Source organism: Hippocampus bargibanti, linkage group LG13 (assembly GCF_051943395.1).
Source record: "Hippocampus bargibanti isolate YZ-2025 linkage group LG13, ASM5194339v1, whole genome shotgun sequence".
NCBI classification, from domain to species: Eukaryota; Metazoa; Chordata; class Actinopteri; order Syngnathiformes; family Syngnathidae; genus Hippocampus; species Hippocampus bargibanti.
This window is the reverse complement of record NC_142746.1, coordinates 17,235,694-17,257,142: the sequence shown is the minus strand read 5'-3', so window position 1 is coordinate 17,257,142 and position 21,449 is coordinate 17,235,694. Positions and strand designations below refer to the sequence as shown.

The 21,449-nt window shown below is 41.1% G+C and overlaps 1 long non-coding RNA gene across 2 annotated transcripts; it reads left to right on the top strand.

Moving 5' to 3' along the window:
• The first annotated feature begins 2,417 nt into the window (after positions 1-2,417).
• LOC148889550 (uncharacterized) lies at positions 2,418-19,736 on the top strand. Of its 2 annotated transcripts, XR_016116853.1 has the most exons (4): positions 2,418-2,548; positions 8,416-8,493; positions 10,393-10,531; positions 19,540-19,736. It is a non-coding gene; the product is annotated as an uncharacterized LOC148889550 (long non-coding RNA). The 2 variants fall into 2 exon arrangements; XR_016116852.1 differs by lacking the exon at positions 2,418-2,548 and having other exon boundaries at positions 8,338-8,493.
• The last annotated feature ends 1,713 nt before the right edge of the window (positions 19,737-21,449 follow it).

The following is a 21,449-nucleotide window of genomic DNA, read 5'->3' as shown; positions in this document are numbered from 1 at the left end:
GGTGTGGTGAATGTAAGTAATAAACGCTGCCCACCCCTAGTCTCCCCCCCCTCCCTGCCACCCAGTGAAAATTGCATTGGCCATGGTTTAAAAAGGTGCACGCGGCTCCAGTTTCAACATGTTTGAAGTCTTCATCATCAATAAACTGTTAGATCAAGTAGAATAGTTAGGTGTATTTTGGCTTCTTTTCACAGCCCAGCTGACATTTACTGTATGTTTGTAAGTGCGCGCGTGTGTTTGCATGTGTGTGTGTGTTCAATCTCAAATCGCATTCTCTGTTAGCGCTAACATGGGAAAAAGAGAAAAAAAACACTGTCAGAGATCTGGCCAGACATGTATCGGCACCCAAGCAAGAAAAAACAAAACCCGAACTAATTTGGCAATGTCGCTCTACGTCATATTTTCAATTCCCGAATAAATTCGTGAATGGCAGCGAATGACTTAAATTTGTGATAGTGTGAACCAACCTAAACGCTCCACTATATGCCCTCCACAATCTCCATAGCCTCCTCTCCTTTCCCAGGCCTTTCTCTGGAGGAGGTGTGGTGTGAGAGGTGATAACCCCTCTCCATCACCCTGACATTGGCGGTGGTATCACACCAGGGCCTCTGGATGGAGTGATCTCCCCAGCCAGGCAAAGTCGAATAGGGGGTGGCGAGAGGTTTGTGGAAGAAGGTGGAGGGACTCCATTAAAATGAAAGCACTCTGGTATAGCAGCAGTTTTATCTTCTCTACAGACGTTCTTTCTCCCAGAGTCACTCAGTGCTGTGTGATATCAGCTGTGGCACCATCTTGTTATCACAGTGATGGAAGCCAATGGCTCTGTTGGGTTTTTGTTATCATAAACGAGTATGACCACATGTCTACTGTATAACTCCACCCTGGTTCAATCAGATAAATATGCGCTTTTTTCTTAATGTGTTTGATCAGCTTTTCAATTGCACTTTGTGTGCTTAGATACAATGCACAACACTGTCATTCAAATGGGGGTCACTTAGTGATAAATTACTCTTTTGTTGAATGGAAAGATTTGAATAATGTGGGAACATAATTGTGTGTTGCTTACTTCACTCCAATGAAAATGTAAGGAGGAATAGAATTGGTCAGGACTCGCAACCTTTACGGTAGACGCTGTTTGCCACATGTTGTGTTGTATTATTGTCATTTTCAGTGGCGGAGTGTGGATTTCATCGCCTTCAGTAGTGCTATGTCTGAATCAATCCAGACTGAAAAAAGAAAAAAGTGTGGTGTGGTTTACTACAAGTCCACTAGAGGGTGCCATTAGCCAGGAAATAACTGACTGACCTTCAACAAAATTAATTTATTCTTCTCCTTCAGCCATTGTGGGTTGATAAAACTCCTATTAAATCAACACAATATATTTGTTTATGCAGCTCGCGACTGATACAGTATGCTAGCTCTGGCCAGTATGCTCTTGTCACTAGCGGCTTGTGATCAGAGCAGTTTTCGCAAACTATGATTGGTTAGTTGCAAACACTCTGACGTTACCCAGTGCCTTCAAGAAGGCGTCGGTACCCCTTTTGGATTGCCAACTCAAAATCTGATTGGCTAGATGTCTTACCTGGTAACAAATTATGGCTGTAATGGCATTGGTTAAATGCTTAAATATGCAACAGGGAAAAAGTAATGAAAGGAAACTGAAAGACAATTTGGAATTACAGTAAAGTCTCGTTATATCGATATTCAAGGGAGTCCGAAAAAATATCGATATAACCGGGACTATCGATATATCCGACCCTATTTGCATGTAATTTTCCCCGTGCGTGCATAGAAATAGTATCGATATAACCGGGACTATCGATATATCCGATATCGATATAACGAGACTTTACTGTATCTAATAAGAATTCATGGACAAAATATAATTAACATCAGTCCGTGATTCCGATATTTTTAGGCCAGCAGAAAAGGCTTTGCAGGCCTTGACGGTTCTCCACTGCTGAAAAGTAAGCATTATCTCAATAACTTTTTCCAAACAATTATGTCTTCAGTTTTTTATTGTGTCTTATTTGATTTTGGTCATGTACTCTGGAGTTGTTGTGCAGTTCAAATATCCTTGACTGTACTTGACATTGTTTTATAAAATGATTGACAGGATACTTGATGATTTTGGACTCGTTGACTTCCAAAGTAGAAACGGGCCACGTCACCTACTTTTCAGTAAAAGCTGTACCCTTGTTGGTGGACTTGGCAGTGAATAACACATAAAATGGGCGTATTAACAGCATCCATATAATGTAACAAAATGCACCTTAGTATGGAGTGAAACTGAGGCCCTATTGATGAATCATAAGGAACAAGTTAAATTATGGCTAAGTAGTAAACGAGGAACTGTGGTGAATAATGCTCACTAACTCACCTGTGGTCTCACTTCCACTATCCCAGTAAAAGGGACTGTAGGAACAGGAAATCTACACCCGACTCTTCGAGAACGGAAGGTAGGCAGCCCGCAGACTCGCAAAATGGATAGCCGCCCAAGTAAAGAGAGACTACTGCCGCAGCGTCAACGAACTAGGCACTCCATGAGGTTAGTGTGGTAAACCACAGACATGTTGTTGGTGCGCATAAGTACTTGCCTGTCCCGTAGGCGTGGGAGGAAGTGTCATATAAGGTTGGACACATAGCCACCGTTCCCAAAACATTTATGCAGTCCCCTATCAATAGCGAGCCCCTTGTCCCTTGCACTGCTTGGGTCTGCCTGGTGGCACCTCAACTTGTGGAATAGTCTACACAACTGAGTTATCCCAAAAAAATCACAATGTCACACTGGATTAGCAGATATTAACTCATTCACTGCCATTCACGAATGTATTCGTAATTGAAAATATGACGTAGAGCGCCATTCCCGGATTTGTTCAGGTTTTTTTTTTCATGCTTGGGTGCTGATAAAGCGCTGGCAATGGCCTCTAACAATGTTTTTCTCTTCCACGAGGGGGCAGCATTTTCCTTTTTTCCATGTTCGCGCTTTGGTCCAGCTTCAGCTGTTGTTAAAGCGCTATATAAACCAATATTTATGTATTGCATTGTATTTTGGACACCACCCCATTTCAAGATCATATAAGTCAAAGTCAGCTTTATTGTCAAATATGCTAATATGCATGACATACAGCACAGATGAAATTACTGTCCTCTCGGACCCAGCATGCAAGGCACTTATAATGACTTTAACAAACATATAACTCCAGAGCCATATAATTTAGGAATTAACTGTTTTTTTCTGATGAAAGAAGACAGTCTAAGGTTTCTTACGCTGCATTGAATGTTTTTGTAATCCTAAAACTCAATATTCTGTGGTCTTGAAATTCAAGTGACAATGACAAAAACCCTGGCACTGGTGTGGACACATTTTTGTCTGGCAGTGAATGAGTTAAGATTCAATTGCTGTACATGAAGGGGGCAGTTGCGCAATAACTAATTCATTGGCATTCCCAAATTTATTCGGGAATTGAAAAGCATGACGTGGAGCGCTATTCCCGAATTTGTTCAGATTTTATTTTTTCTTGCGAGGGGTTCGGACAGACCTCTGGCAATGTTTTTTCCCTTCCATGAGGGGGTAGCATTTGCCTTTTCTACAGCCGCCCACACTTTCAATGCAGATTACTCTAGAGCCAAGTAAACTACCAATAAACCTTTTTTTCTGGTGAAAAACGAGAGTCTAAGGTTTCTTACCCTGCATTGAATGTTTATGTCGTCCTTTAACTCAATATTCTGTGGTTCCTGCAATTTGAGTGAAAACCCTGGCACTGAAGTGGACACACATTTGCACATTCTCTGGCAGTGAATTAGATAATGAGTTTTGTTTCCAAGTTTTACCGACTCCCAAGATAGCTTCTACCAACCTCCGGCCACCCCATGAATAAAATTCTTTCCGCATCCCTGTTGGCGGGTAAACTCACTCATCACAGTGCAGCAAAATATGACGTTGACATTAGAGGGATTGAATAAGACTTTACTATCACAGCCTGCTGGACAGATGTCGCAGTACAAACAAATGGAAGAATAGCATCATAACACAAGCAGGCCCGAAATGTTTACAATAACCACATGTATCCAGTAACTCATTGCTGCAGTTATTGAGAACATATTTGGAGAAAAACTTTTACCACCCACCCGCCTTGCTAACACCAACACTCATATCACGTCTCCATTCCAATTCTTTTTAACTCTTGACATATGAACACACAGACAGAGTTTTCATTGCAGGTTGAAAAGCCGCACTCCCCTTTTTTTTTCCAGAACAATCTTCATTTCTTGGCCTGTCCTTCTCTTTTTATGGTGTTCAAAACAAAAACAGAACTGGGATTATAATAGGTACTTAAATCAACTACGCTCACTTTTCTTCTTAAAATTGTGTGATTAAGTTCTACTGTATGTCAATCAACTTGACCTTCCCTGACTACTTTAGTTGAGTGTCTTATGTACAGATAGTGTGTATCAAGACAGAGAGTCCAGAGCGCAGAGCCCCGATGCGTATGGGGAACTGCCGCGGCTTGGAATTGAAGCGGATTTGCTTGTGACAAGAAATGCGAGACAATCTTAGAGCACAGTTGCATATGTGTAACTGTTGCTGCTTGGAATTGAAGCGGATTTACGTGATACAGGAAATGCGAGACAATCTTAGAGCGCAGTTGCATATGTGGAACTGTCGCGGCTTGGAATTGAAGCGGATTTACATGGAACAGGAGATGTGAAATAATTTTAGAGCGCAGTTGTGTATGTGGAACTGTCACGGCTTGGAATTGAGGCGGATTTACATGGGACAGGAGATGTGAGGCAATCTTAGAGCGCAGTTGCGTATGTGGAACTGTCACGGCTTAAAATTGAAGCGGATTTACATGAGACAGATGATGTGAGGCAATCTCTTTTCATCAATGGATGCTACAGCTCCGTGTTTGCTTTCAACATTTAGCTTGTAGCAGACGTGAACGTTCCACCATGACGTCCCTGATCCACTGGTGAAAAGGACACTTTGATCCTCTCCTCTTTCAAATGCTTCATACAACAAAGAGGGTGCAGGAAGTGCTTAAGATTGAATGAGTGTCCCTGTTTTTTGTGTTATTTAGGACTTTGATTCCAAGATTGCGCCGGGAGAGTGGCTGCCTTTCCAGCAGCTCCTGTACTTTGTTTTTCTACGTCTTTCTTTCCTTTCTTCTTCCTTTCATAAATTTGCTGTTGTTAAATGTAAATTTCTTCACTGTGAGACTAATAAAGGCTAATCCAATGCAATCCAATCCAGCATTCAGGAAATAAGAGCCAGAGATAGGACAACTCCTTGGCAGAGAATGCTCTAGGGTTTTATTGATATTTACTACCCGTGTTAGTGCTGCTGGCGATTGCTATGTGCCATTTAAAATTCCCATTGTTAAGGCTGCGCTGACATACAAAGATGGATGTGTTTTTACACTAATTCCACCCCCTACATCCTGCCTTAAAAAATGTTTTGTTAGAAATGAACTTGTCAGCGTATGTGTTTTTGAAACCGACACCAGTGAGAAAAGACGGAGCAATGTGTTCCACGGATTGGATAAATATTTTATATTCCACAGTCAAGGCCTCACAAAAAAAAAAACGCACACAAAGTACATTTAAAAATCGTCGGAGAAAAAAAACAAAACAACTTCATTGCATTACAGAACGGCATTTCCCTTCATGTTGTTTTCTTTTGTCCTGATTCAACTGCTTCAAAGGTTTGGCAACATACAAAACTACTCACAGAAAACTATATTTGCTGGAGTTCCATTGTATGAAATCACATTCAAACAACTTCGGTATAGGCCGAGCTGATATTTGATCTTTATTTCCTGACGACTTGACTATTTTTTCTTTGTCCATGTCACATTTCGGTTTGCGACCAACAAGTGGCACTGTAGAGCCCCACCTGCAGCTGCATAAGCTTAATAAGAGGCAGTTAACTACAGTAAAGTCTCGTTATATCGATATCGGATATATCGATAGTCCCGGTTATATCGATACTATTTCTATGCACGCACGGAGAAAATTACATGCAAACAGGGTCGGATATATCGATAGTCCCGGTTATATCGATATTTTTTCGGACTCCCTTGAATATCGATATAACGAGACTTTACTGTAATTCACTGCCATTCCCGAATTTAGGGAATTGAAAATATGACGTGGAGCACCATTCCCGAATTTATCTCGGTTTTGGTTTTTGTTGCGGGGGCACGATAACGCGCTGGTTAGACCTCTGGCGATGTTTTTTGCCTTACATGAGGGGGTAGCATTTGCCTTTTATACAGCCGTCCCAAATATATATCCATATAACCTAGGAATTAACTTTTTTTCTGATGAAAGAAGAAAGTCTACAGTTTCTATTGAAGGTTTATCTAGTCCTAAAACTCAATATTCTGCAATTTGAGTGACAATGACAAAAACCCTGGCACTGGAGTGGAGACAGTTTTGCACATGTGTTGCAGTGAATGAGTTAAAAGGACTCCCGGCATGACCATTCAGTGTCAGGCTATTGTTTGTTTCACCCTGTCAGATTTGTTTCACATGTTTTACTCGTGGTTTAATTTGCTACTTTGGACATTTCTGTTCTGATGACTGTTTTTTGAGATTTTGTTCCTGCTGACTTTATTTAATACAATTTGTCAAATACACCCTGCTCCTCCCTCCTGCATGCATTTACTTTCTCCTGGTTTGCTTCATGAGACAGCGACACTCTTACTTTATACACTGGACACCCCCCCCCCCCACACACACACACACACACACACACAATTCTTCCCTGAAGAGTGTGTTTATTATCTCTAGCGACTAGTCCAAACAGGAGGTTACGTGTCCGCAGTGAAAGCCAGCATCTATAAAAGAATAGCACGGAGGTCAGAATTTCTCAAAGTCATCTAGCTGCATTGTTTATTTGGAATTTTCCAGATTGTGCCAACAGTAGTAACCTCACGTATGGAGGCATGAAAACCTACTCACACTTGAATGCCGCCCTTCCACCAACAACTTTTATAGTTCCATGTGCTTCAGCACGCTCGGAATATTACAACCTCAAAAAAGAAACATGCTTTATACGCTTTTTTTAAAGTGTCCTATACACATTTTAGGACGTGATCAACTAGGTGATGACATGACTGCTAGTACATGAAAACTTCCCACTGTGTGACTCGGTAAACTGTGACATCTTTGCGTGTGCATCTATTGTTTGTACATGTTCATTGTAGGAAGTCTTTGTTCATGTTTGTGTCTGCTTCAGACTTTGTGTCGTAGCATGGAAGTTGGGGCCCGCCACATGTTTTTAATCAGGCAATCCGTGGCCTGGCCAGACAACAGTACGCCCCCTCCTCACAGTCTCCTATTTTTTTTCCACCTTATTCCTTCTCTTATTCCTTCCTTCTCCCCACTTCTCTGTAATGAAAACATTTTCACTCTGTCTACGAGTGGAGAAAGGCTCTCTGTCTGCAAAACGTGTGAAAGAACCTGGCTGGATTGTATGCATTCATCATATATTGAATCTTCAAGGCCTTTTCATCGAGCTAATAAGGACCTTTTTGTAGTTGCGACACTTCTCTGATGTACAAAATTCACCAATCAGTAGAACAATTATCACGGGTAATGTCAAGTTGTTTGTGTCCACAAACAGATGTGGAGGCGTATCTTCTTAGCTTGTGCCAACTTTATTTTGAGTCTGCCAAATGCAAGTTTCATTTCATGCATTGAGGCAGCACAGTATGCAAATTGAGTCGATTATTAGGTGTGGTGTGATTTATTTAACCTCAGACTATTTTTTTAACTCATTCACTGCCATTCACGAATTTGAAAATATGACGTAGAGCGCCATTCCCAAATTTGTTCGGATTTTATTTTTTCATGCTTAGGTGCTGATAAAGCGTTGGCCATAGCCTCTGGCAATGTTTTATCTTTTCCACAAGGGGGCAGCATTTCCCCCTTTTCCATGTTAGCACTTTGTTCCAGCTTCAGCTGTAGTTAAAGCGCAATATAAACCAATATGTATGTATTGCATTGTATTTTTGACAGCCACCCTCATTTCAAGCTCATATAACTCCAGACACATATAATTTAGAAATTAACTTTTTTTTCTGATGAAAGAAGAGAGTATAAGGTTTTTTACTCTGCATTGAATATTTATGTAGTCCTAAAATTCAATATGCTGTTGGTCCTGTAATTTGAGTGACAATGACAAAAACCCTGGCACTGGAGTAGACATATTTTTGCACATCGTCTGGTAGTGGATGAGTTAAATGGTGCGTCTGCAAGGTAGGTGTAAACAAGCACGCAAAGCAGTGCTTGTGCAGCACAGGCAATCCACACATTCTTCTTCTTTACATGTTATTTCATGGCTAACTGTAACCTCTAGTACAGCACAGGACGTGTAGTAAATCACATCACCCTTTATTTTTACAGTGGCAGCTACAGATTGATTCAGACATAGCACTACTGAAGGCCTAGGACGGACCGCCACTGGAATTCGCAACAAAACAGGTAAAGTGTATCTCTGCCACAGTAAAGCTAGCAAATAAAGAACACCTTTTGCCATAAATGATGATGAAATTAGCAAATATTTGGCTGCAAATTATGATTGGTCAATAACTGGGCTAAACTGCGGACGGATTATGGATTTTGCTGTCATAATGAGATGTATTAAAAAAATTTCACAGGACCAAAAAAACCCAACAATGTCCCCCACACAAGACCTTTACGTTAGTCAATACTTTTTAATCAATCAAAGACTGTAATTACAGTTCAACTCCCCTTCCACTTGAAGTCAATACAGGTAATACATCTGGCTGATGTTTTCCTTAATGTTTCTTTTTATTTACTTTCCTGACATTCCGCGTTAGGCCTTCTGCACTGAGTGGGGCACCCGGCAATATTTTGGCCTGGGAGGTGTGAACGTTGGAGTGACGGGTTGATTAAGCTTTCATTACATAGCTGCTTGAAGGGGGTGCCGGGGTCGGGGGGGTCGGACAGGCTTGTTGGGAAACCCGAGCAGCCCTGAAGCATCACCGCTTTTCAGCGCGACTTCATTTGCTCTCCATTTACCGGGACGATGATGCATGAAGATGGCCTCAATCTTCCCAAGAAGACAAGGGTTGATTCTTTGCCTTCGGCCTCTGAGCTAGTCCGAACGTTACATATATACGGACGTACTGATTTCTGCGGCCTGAATAGAAATCGGCTTTGAGGCCACATTAAAATGAATCGTGACAAGACCGTTTCACATTAGCAGCTTTTGTTGTCGCAGATATCTGAATCCTGACAAGTCAACAAGACTGAATTGGCTTTAACTTTTAACACCTGGAAAACAAATGACACTTGCACGTTTGTTTTCTTGGCCCATTAGGTAGTTCGGCGGCCATTAAGTAGTTACATAAAATGGTTAAATGGAAACCAGGCTGCATCTGAATAATTTCAGTCAGTGAGAAGAAATACTAACTTGAGCTTGACAATGTCGATTGTATCTTACCATTGCTTAAATACAAGTCTGCAGTATGGTTATCCATTTATCTCAGGAAAAAAAACAGATTCTGAAGACTTCCTTCAAACCTATTAATGTGGTGGTTTCCGAGGTGGTGATGGTGGTGGACCCCCAAAAAGCAGGCAGGGGGGAGGAGCAGGGTGTATTTGACAAATTCTATTAAAAAAAGTCAACAGGAAAAAAATCTAAAACATCAAAGTCGTTAGAACGGAAAAGTCCAAAGTAGTAAATAAAACCATGAGTAAAAATATGACAAGATGAATCAAACCTGACAGGGTGAAACAAACAATGACCCGACACTGAATGTCGTTCCACTGCCACTAATTAAAACGGCCAACACATGTGCAGCTGCAGACGAGGCCGACAGTACCACCTGTTGGCAACCAATCAGAACGTGACAAATAACTCATTCACTGCCATTCACAAATGTATTCAGGAATTGAAAATATGACAGAGAGCGCCATTCCTGAATTTGTTCGGGTTTTGTTTTTTTCTTGTTTGGGTGCCGATAAAGCGCTGGCTATGGCCTCTGGCTATGTTTTTTGCCTTCCACAAGGGGGCAGCATTTGTCTTTTTTCCATGTTAGAGCTTTGTTGTTAAAGCGCTGTAAAAAATAATATGTATGTATTGCATGGTATTTCGGACAGCCGCCCTCATTTCAATCTCATCTAACTCTGGACCCATATAATTTAGGAATTAACTATTTTTTTCTGATGAAAGAAAAAAAAGTCTGAGGTTTCATACGCTGCATTGAATGTTTATGTAGTATAAAACTCAATATTTTGCCGGTTCTGGAATTCGAGTGACAATGACAAAAACCCCGTCACTGGAGTGGACATATTTTGCACATATCAGGCAGTGAATGAGTTAAGCACTCCGACCACCTTGTCATTTCATTTCAGAACACAAAGAAATGGCTGTGAGCAGGTTTCAGGTCCAGATCAAGCTCCTTGCACTTTCCGAATGATAAGAAATGACATATTAATGGATGAAATGTGACTTCACCAAGGCTAACAACAGCTAACAAGGCTAACAACGGCGGTAAGTATGAAAGAGTATTTTTTTTAATGTAGTGTGAACATGCTTTGAATTGGCAGAGAGTTCCAAAGGGAGTCATCAGATTTTGGTTTATTGTGCATTCACAGTAGATTACTGCTCAATTTGCAGCCCAAATCAGACTAAACATCGAACTGCTATTAACATTCAGGACTTGGTAGAATATAAACACATTTGTGACTAGAGCTTTTTTTGGCACAGGAGGGTCTGGTTGCTGTTATAACAGGGTAAAAGTTCATATTGATGTGGTGCCCTAAAACGACAAATCACATGGTATAATGCTCTACCGTATTTTCTGGTGTGTAAAGTGCACCTGAGTATAAGGGACAATCCCAATGGATGGTGTATTTGCAAACTTTTTCCATATATAAGGCGCATCGGTGTATAAGGCACACTTTTAATGAATGAAAAAAGTTATCCGAATATAATATTTGGATATAAAAGATTTCCCAATATAGGTGCACCACATTATAAGGCGCTGTAGTAGTGGTGGCGTTACGTACTACTTCTTCTACAGGGGGAAATGGAGTCGGTGGTAGTTCCAAGACTTTTTGTGGCTCAATATTACTTCACATATAAGACGCACCACTGTATAAGGCACGGGCTCATCTTTTGAAGAAAAGCAAGGCTTTTGGGTGCGCCTTATACATCGGAAAATACGGTAATTTGCCTCTGCATCACATTCACACATGCCAAATTGTCTTAAAATGTGACCACAAAAGGGAAAAAAAAGATTAATTTTGTTATGTGATGTCCACGTGTACTTCACCTTTTGTCACATCAGTAACTGCAGTGCATGACAACCATGAGCAACAGGGTATCTGACACGGAAAGCGGCACAAAGCTATCAGAATCATCTTTATTGGCCAAGCCTGTAGAACACACAAGGAATTTGTCTTGTAGGACACGCTGCACTAGTATCATCATTAAAAAAATGCAAAGAGGCACTATACTGTACAGTTCTTTTTGGGTTACTGTTTCGAGAGTTAAAGGCTTCGGAGAAGAAGCTGTTTAAATGACTGCTGGATTTGGTGCGCATGGATCAGTACCGCGTGCCCGCGTGGAAAAGGTGGTGGGCAGGGTGCGGAGGGTCTAGTAGGATTTTCCACGCCCTTGTTCTTGATTCTTGCAGTGTGTAAGTGATTTTTTCCCCACCGTCCTAACTATCCGTTGAATTAGAGGAGAATTGAGTGAAGCGGTAGGGTAGCTAGAGGCCGCACATGCTAATGCATATTACATGTTCAGTATTACACTGACAGGATCATTTATAACCCATTTGTTTGTGAATGCGCACATTTTCAAAATTACCGTGTGTAACTTTGTACAATGTGGTCAATCTATTCATGACGCTAATGTTGTTTTAATGTGTTTATTTTCAAATCAAAATTGCGTCTGGATTGTTGGCAGTAAATTACACTGATTTGTTTCCAATGAGAGTTGGACTCCAGGGGTGGTCTTTTTCACCAATTCTGATTATACTGTAATTTTTATGAGCAGATTTTCTGCATCAAGAGGAACCAGGTGAGGTGACTACCGGTATGTCTGCACGACAGTGTATTTCAGGTATCTCTGTTGTTATATCAACAGTCACTGTGCGTTCCTTCTTCCCATGACCAAATGGTCAGAAAAAGAAAATTAAATACAGACGCCGCGGAACCCAAACCGTTTGATACAAACCAAACTGACATTCTGAAAACCTGTGGCAACCGCTTGGTATAATCGCTCTGTGTGGTGAAATGATAATTACGTTAACTGCTCTATGAACTAAAGTCGTGTGGGACTGGAAAAGTGGATATCTTCACCAGGATGAACCACTGTGATACATGTGCTGGCATGCCAAAACCACAGAGCTTACACAGCCCTAAAGGATGACGAGAGCGGGACGACTGAAGAAGGCTCACATGAAACGAAGTACGAAGCTCGTAAAGACTTGCAGATGGACCGTGCCCTGCGTGGTTGATTTTTAGCGGTTGCAGCGTGGCTTGGCTACCCCTCAATGCAATCTTTGAGCAATTTTCTCGAGCAGAGAGAAAGATCGATTGTGAAAAATTTCAGAGGATGCAATTAAACGTGAAACTCACATTTTTTTTCACTCCTTTCATATTTCACCGATAGATCAGCTGCAGGATGGTTGTGGTTCTAAAATGATAACTTTTGTTCAAGTGTGAATTTTTCAGACATCACCAATTGTTGCCAGGACGCCATTAAAGAGGAATTGTCAAGTGTATACACCTACGTTTTGATTACGTTCAATCGAAACATGCTGTAAAAGCAACAAAAGGCCTTGTACAAAGCCTTGAGCTCTAGCAAGGGGGCGATATATATACTACAAAATTAGTGGCCTGATTTCTACAGAAAGTCTGTTTCAATTGACTCCTTATTTCAAGTCGCCGTTGACTCCAAAAGGACTTTATGTCATTAAAATAATGCCAATTGACTAAACAAATATTGTGCAATGAAGAAGAAAATTGTTGATGGTTATTTCAATTGATTCTGAAGTTACCAAGAGTAATAGCATTGATGCAAAGGTTTATTCAGCCGTCATCTGTACTTCCTTGAAGGTGTCGGATGTTCATCCGAAGAGCTTCGTCAGCGAACTAAAATTGTGCTGGTAGCTCTGGTCCTATATATATCCCTAATGGATCGAGGTGGCAGTGCCACACCTCTGCTTTGATAGGTCCGTGCCCTAAGGTTGGGGGGAGCATTTGACAACTCCTTCAAGCTAATCTGAACACTTCTTTTGTCTGTCTGATGATGTTCTATAACTGACCCTGATTGCCCCATTCACTCTGGTATCACCTCATCAGCATGTCTAAGCCTACGTGGTAACGATCTAAGAAGTCTGTTGTAAGCACGATCCAAATTGAACCTCAAACCACGGACGCTAGCTAAACTAAAAGTTCTTTGAGGATGAGGAGCGAAACGTGTGAAACATTCAAAGAAGTACAGATGACGGCTGAAGAAACCTTTTCATCGATGGACTACTCCTGTACGACTGAAAGCTTACACAGACGCCAAGAGCGTCATACCCACTCATCTGGAAGCATGTCTAGTTGACATCATAACGGTTGCAATATTTGACATATATGTGAATGTGTTGAATACTCATAGGTTAAACTACAAAAAGGATCTGACATTTATTGCTATCTTAAATTTATTTCCCTCCGCACACCAGCCTTGGTTGCCTTCGTTTCAGCTGTTGGTCTATTTCACACATTGTCACGTGCACACTAGCTCAACATGCAGACATGAGGCTGACGTCACGTTACACGCTGCTTGTGAATGGGATGGTGTGTGTTCATGCGTACATATGTGCGTACACGTATGATTTCATCCAAATGTTGCCTAGCGTCCATCAAGCTTCACTGTGCTTTCTCAGTATTGGGACGTACACCATTAGACAACCAAAGCTATGAATGAAGTTGAATTTAAAGGGCACATTTTATGGGATTTTGACTTTTAACCCTTTGAGGGATAGACGTTACAACAGAGGACAGCCTATTAGGTAATCAAATTACATTTTCTGGTGTATAAGGCGCACCAGAGTATAAGGCGCAACCACAATGAACGGTGAATTATCAAACCTTTTACATATACGTATAAGGCACACCAGACTACAGTACAAAGTGCACCTTCAATGAATGACAAAAGTTGTCCAAATACAGTAAAGTCTCGTTATATCGATATTCAAGGGAGTCCAAAAAAATATCGATATAACCGGGACTATCGATATATCCGACCCTGTTTGCATGTAATTTTCTCCATGCGTGCATAGAAATAGTATCGATATAACCGGGACTATCGATATATCCGATATCGATATAACGAGACTTTACTGTATAATATAGAAATATATAAAGGTTTTCCAAATATAAGGCACGCCACATTATAAGGTACTGTGGTAAAGGCTGGGGTGATGCACTACTTATTCTACGGGCGGGAAATGGAGTCGGTGGCTGGTGAGAGTAGTTGCGAGACCTGTTGTGGCACAATATTACTTCACCTATAAGGTGCACCTGTGTATAAGGCGCAGCGTCATCTTTTGAAGAAAATCGAGGCTGTTGGGTGCGCCTTATATACCGGAAAATACAGTATTTAAATATGTCATTTTACAGTGTTGTTACAACAGGTATATCTTAACGATTGAAAACAAAAAGTATCAATGAAAACACTCGGCTCCCTGACTGTGTATGTTCACTGAATGGCAAGTACTGTTCTTTATGATATTTGGAAAACGGTTTTCATTCAATGAAAGGTACACCTTATAGTCCAGTGCGCCTTGTATATGGAAAAAGTTTGTGAAAATACACCATTCATTGCGGTTGCGCCTTATACTCTGATGCGCCTTATACCCCAGAAAATACGGTATATGTTTGTTTTTCCTTTTTTTGTAACAAATCAGCTAGATGGTGTTCATGATTTGATGTTCCACTGTAGATGTTGACACAGTTAGAGCACGGGATGAACACTGACTTTAGAAGCAGTTTCACACCAACTTCAACAAGGCATGATGGACACGTACTTGTTTGTGTACATCTTAGTAGGTAAAGACACGATATTGAAGCTTTTGCGCTTCACCCTGACACACAGCTGACAAACCAGGCATAAAATCCTTCATTTCACTTCATGGATTTGATGAGGTCGTAACAGCCACCGCCCCACCTTATTTATTCCTCTATGCAAACACATCGATACATGTGAAATTTACAGTATGTCCTGCGATGATTGCTCAGAACTTTAATTCCAGCTTGGTTCATCCTGTTCCGGGAATTACAGCAGCCATCCAGCGACAACTCCGGTCGCGACAGGAGCGTTACCTAATCAGCCACAATGGCTCCTATGTGAGCTAACGTGCGAGACAAAGTGCTGGATTGCTCTCCAGACCATCAGCGATAGCGTTGGACCGTATGACCGTGTCATGATCGCGCTGTTGTTCAAACAGAGAACAGGTGTTCAAGCTTTTTGGAGCTCAGGTGGGCTTCCTGGAAACCCAACGCAAGCTGTATCTCGGCGGGCTTCACACCCACCTTGAGCAAACACGTTCAACTTGCGCATTGTTTTGCACTTGCATGCTTTTAGATTTCAAGATGAGAAACATCTTCAGGTGTCCGGTAAATATATAACTAACCTTGACTTGAGCTGGAATATGAGCACCCTTTATGAAGTCGATATCCCATTGGACCCTGTGCACCCTGCTCACCACCTTTTCTAGTGAGAGCTTCTTCCCCCTAGCCATGAATTCTCTAATCAGTAACCCAAATATAAAAAAAACTGTATATAAAAAACCTCTTTGCAATTTTGCACAACCCTCGTTGTAGCTCTAGCTCTGTACTCACTTGAACTACTGTTTGCGTACCGTAACAGTAGTTTTACGGACCTATATAATCTCCAGCACCAGACACTGAGGCGCTCAAGGACATCGGCATAATCGCTTTAACTCATTCACTGCCAGACATGTGAAAAATGTGTGCACTCCAGTGCCAGGGTTTTTGTCATTGTCCCTTGACTTCCAGCACCCACAAAAGATTGAGTTTTAGGACTACATAAACATTCAATACAGCGTTCAAAACCTTACACTCTCTTCTTTCCTCTGAAAAAAATAATTCCTAAATTATATGAGTCTGGAGTTATATGACCTTGAAATGAGGGCAGCTGTCCAAAATACAATGCTATTGAATATTGAGTTTTAGCATGACATAAACATTCAATACGGCATTATAACCCTTAGCCTCTCTTCTATAATCAGAAAAAAAGTAATTAATTCCTAAATTATATGGGTTTGGAGTTTGCTTGAAATGAGGGCCGCTGTCCAAAATACAATACATACATGTTGGTTTATATAGCGCTTTAACAACAGCTGAAGCTGGAACAAAGCGCTAACATGGAAAAATAGTGCTGCCCCCATGTAGAGGGAAAAAACATCGCTAGAGGCCTTGGCCAGCGCTTTATCGACACCCAAGCATCAAAAAACAAAACCCGAACAAATGCCTTTTTTATGATGATACGAGTGGAGTGTGTTCTTCCTGATACAAATTCCTTGTGTGTTCTACACACCAGGCCAATAAAGATGATTCTGATTCTGAATAATCAATGTGCTTCATTCTCACCTTTGAACTTGTACAACGGGGGTATTTGGGGTGCCCTGGAAAAATGCCATTAACCAATGTAAGGACTATGCTGTCCAAAATTAACCATAATTATCCTCATTTTTTTTGTTTCCCTGGCGGTTAATGGACAAGCTGTCAAAGCCTCATTTTGTTTCTTTCCTTCCAAGTCAGCGGTCGGTGAGGCGGGATAATGGCAGGGGTCGGTGTCAGTGAAAATATTTTGTGAGAAATTATAGCTAATGGCAAGGAAGCCGCCGGCAGTTTGGATGCGCGTTGGTTCTTCTGGCGCATGAAACGGAATATGTGTGAATGAAAATACTTTGACATCCCCATGACATTTGGAGACTGAAATGAGCGATGAATCTGTCGGCGTATCCTCTTTACGCGTTCGGTTAGCCCGCATCCTCTTTTGCTTTTGGGTTTGAGGGAAAACGTGGGGGAAGTCCACAATCCGTGTGGTTTGGATGGAAGGCTTCTTGGTTACAATGTGGGAGCTGGAACAATTTTCTCGAAGAGGATTTAAGAACATTTCCACATCCATCCCTGCCATGAAATAACCAAATCTAATTGTGAAGGGGAAGTACTGGGTTTCATTTTCGATGGGGAATCTTGTATAACGTAAAAATTTTGGGATTTTCCCACATTTATTGAGACCTCTGTGATGATTCCTATTAGAGTTGGAAGCTTGATGTTGGAAACACATTTCGATGAATAGCAACAAATATAGAAGTTGTCAATTGGATTGGAAATACCTTTATTAGTCTCGCAGTGGAGACATTTACATTTCACAGCAGCAAAGTCGTAAAAGGAAGATGAAAGGATTGAAAGAAGTAGAAAAACAAAATACAGGAACTGCGGAAAAGGCAGCCACACTCGCGGCGCCATCTTGAAGTCAAAAGAACAAAATAAAACTGAATGACAAATAATATAACAGACATTCATTCAATCTTAAGCTCTCTCTTCACCCTCTTTGTTGCATGCAGCAGTTCTAGATGAAAGAGGAGAGGATCAAAGCGTCCTTTTCACCAGTGGATCAGGGACTTAAATGTGCAAACATGCACGTCTGCTACAAGCTAAATGTTGAATCCGCTTCAATTCCAAGCCGCGACAGTTCCATATACATCGGCATTCTGTGCTGATGCTCCTTTCTTCTCATAGCGGGCTCCTCAAGCCATGCAACCATCCAACGATAATGCTGATGACAATTTCTGTATTTTACTTGAGCATAAAAGCAAAAAATAAAAAATAGGAATGAAAATACAAGACATGAACAAGCTGGAATGAATTTAGCTTGAATTACCATGGAATTACCATTTAGCTTGAATTACCATGAATTTTTCACTGGTATTCCTACTTTCCGTGTAATAATGACGGTCTCACTCAAGAGAACATGTGCAATCATCTTGAGATCAATCCACTCTTTTTGATCGGTGGATCATGAGGGACCCAGACACCCTTCCATCTTTCTGGCTGCCAAACTAGTCGAGCTTTTGACAGTTGAGCCCTTGCGTGCCTGCATGGTCTTAGGCTTGGCTTTATTTCAACCTTCTCCAGCCAAAACCAACACCCCTCCAGGGTATCAGGACGGAACCTTTTTACCTCCACCCTAAACTCCTCTTTTTCTCCGGAAGACTGATTTTTACAGAAAATATCCATGACCCCCGAGGCGCGAGAATGTTCGCCATTTAATCTCCTCACCTTTCGATATTTTTCTTTTGCCTTTATGTGAGGCTTGTTTGTAACGTCAGAGCACATTGTGAAGCACAGCCACAGCCGGGCCTTCACGATAAGGGCCGCCATGTGGCCTGTTAGAGCGCAAATATTACGCCACTGAGTAAACGGAGTCTGGGGCCCACGTCTGATCACCTTTGTTATTGTGAAGGTCAGTGCAGGCTCAGGATGCTGTTTAACTCATTCACTGCCAGACGATGTGCAAACATTTATTCACTCCAGTGCCAGGGTTTTTGTCATTCTCACTCAAATTCCAGGACCCACAGAATATTTAGTTTTAGGACTACATAAACATTCAACGCAGTGTAAGAAACCTTTCTTCTTCTCTACTTTCATCAGAAAAAAATAGTTAATTCCTAAATTATATGGGTTTGGAGTTATATGTGCTTGCAATGAGGGCAGCTGTCCAAAATACAATGCAATACATACATATTGATTTATATAGCGCTTTAAAAACAGCTGCACCTGGAACAAAGCGCTAACATGGAAAAAAAGGGAAATGCTGCCACCTTGTGGAAAAGAAAAAAACATGGCCAGTGCTTTATCGACACCCAAGCATGAAAAAATACAACCTTAACACATTCGGGAATGGCGCTCAGTCATATTTTCAATTCCCGAATAAATTTGTGAATGGCAGTGAATGAATTAAAGGACGACATTATCATCCTTTTATTCAACCTGATCATGTTAATTTACCAGTTGGTTTTTTTCTTGGTTTTTGCTGCTTCCATAACTTTCATTAAATGTTACAACCTTTTTTTGAAGTCTGCTTTGGTTCCCATTTTTGTGCCTCTTTTTTTAACAAACAGTAAACCACATAAAACATTTAAGTTGACTATTTGCCTGTCTTATTAATGTTTAATGAACTATCTTTCTCATTAAAACTAAGGTCATTTCCTCCAGCACAGATCAGTTAATCTGTACATGTCCGGAATATGTCCAGGATTTTCTATTTAAATGGGCTGGCAAATGATAGCAAACATTTGATAATTTTTATTTACAGTACATCCTACATTTCCTGATTGTTATTTTTGGCCGTTGTAGGTAAAATATAAGTTTGCCAAATAGCAATTTCCAGTGAGGGATGATCTGCAAATCTCTAACATCTTTATGTGTTTACTTCTTTTTCACTGTCTCTGTCATTCTCACATCCAGTTCCTGGACCTGAAGAAAGAAGGCGACAACTAAGAGAGTTAAAGCGGGAAAGAGGCTTAAGTGGTTGTCTAAACAATGTCTGCGGCTTTGCCAGACCTCAGACAAATATCGACCCCTGTTGCTGTGTATTCTGTCTGAGGTGACACAGCACAGGCTCTGCTTCCTGTTCTGGATCAACACTCTTCCATCGTGTTGTATCACAGGTAGCGTGACTCATCTTTATTGCCAAATATGTAGAACACACAAGGAATGTGTCTTCGGTAGAACACGCTGCACTAGTATCATCATAAGAAAAATTGAGTCACTATACAGTTCTATTTGGGTGACTGATTAGAGGGTCTTGGGGAAAGAAGCTGTTTAAAACTGGATTTGGCGCGCATGGATCGGTAGCGCCTGCCTGAGGGGAGTACAGTGAGACCTCAACTTACGAACTTAATTGGTTCCCAGACAGAGTGTGTAAGGCGAAAAGTGTGTATCCCCAAAAAAAATTCCCATAGGAAACCATTAAAATGGGAAAAATAAGTTCTCGGGTTTCCATAAAATATACTTTTCAACTAAATAAGCCTTAAAACTACACACAACATGCCTTATTCTATGTATAATAAATGTGCTATTGTATTGTAATGAAAGAAATACACTGCATTGTATCATAAAGTCACTAAAGTCACTACATTTGTGATGGTCATTTATGGCTTGATGGAATGGCGTTGGAGGTCAAAGATCAAAGGGAATTGCTGTTTGGAAAGAGAGGCGTAGTACATGAGGACTGTAATTAAAGAAATAAACTGTGCTGTAAAATAAAGTTTTTTTAACTTTTTGATGGTCGTTGATGGCTTATGGAAGGAGAGTCACCTTCCATAAGGACTGTTGTAACTTAACCTCTGGTGCTGTTCGGTCGTGTGCTTCCGCCGAAGATCACTCCGCCAGCCGTGGTGGGTGTGTATTATGAAAATAGTGCTTATTATAAGGTTTAATTTTCATAAATTTGATGTTTGTAAGACGAAAAGTTTGTAAGTTAAGGTGTTTGTAAGTTGAGGTCTCACTGTAGCTGGAGGTGGTGGTGGGCAGGGTGCGGAGGGTCCAGTAGGATTTTCCGCGCCTTTGTTTGGATTCTTGCAATGTGCAAGTCCTCAAGAGTGGGTAGGCCAGTGCCATTGATTTTTTCACGAGTTTTGTCCATTCACCTATCAATTTTCTGTTCTAGATAAATGTGTATCTGTACAGTGTACATATGTTTTCAAATACACTAGGTGAATATATTTAAGGCTTTGGATAGTGCTTCAGACAACATATTTTGAGCAACAATTTTCATCCAATGCTATATGTTTATCCTCAAATCCTCCTTTCACTCAAAAGAGAGAAAAAAATCCATCAATCAATTTTCTTTGCGCAGATGATCCTAGCAGCTGTGGGTACTGTTTTAAAGTGCCAAAAAATAAAGCAAACAGATGCTGTCGCAGCTAGAAGTATGTTATAAAACATTTCCTTGTTCTAAAAAGAAAAACAACTTGATAAACATTATGGACTTTTCATTGTCAGATTTTCAGACTCATTCTCACAGTTCTTGACTTTGATTGGGTATTATGTCCCATTTTGAGATTGACTGGTTAGCTCCGGCTATCCAGTGTGGAGTTGCCATTATCTCCCTGTCCCTGCATGGGTTTTCTCCGGGCACTCCGGTTTCCTCCCACATTCCAAAAACAGGCATTGGCAGGTTGATGGAACACTCTCATTTGCCCCTAGGTGTGACTGTGAGCGTATATGGTTGTTAGTTCAGGGTGTATCCCACCTACTGCCTAAAGACAGCTGGGATGGGTTCCAGCATGCCGGCAACCCTCATGTGGATAAGCAGTTGGGATGATGGATAGATGGATGTTGCTGGTCTAACTGTGCGGATGAGAAAGACTGAA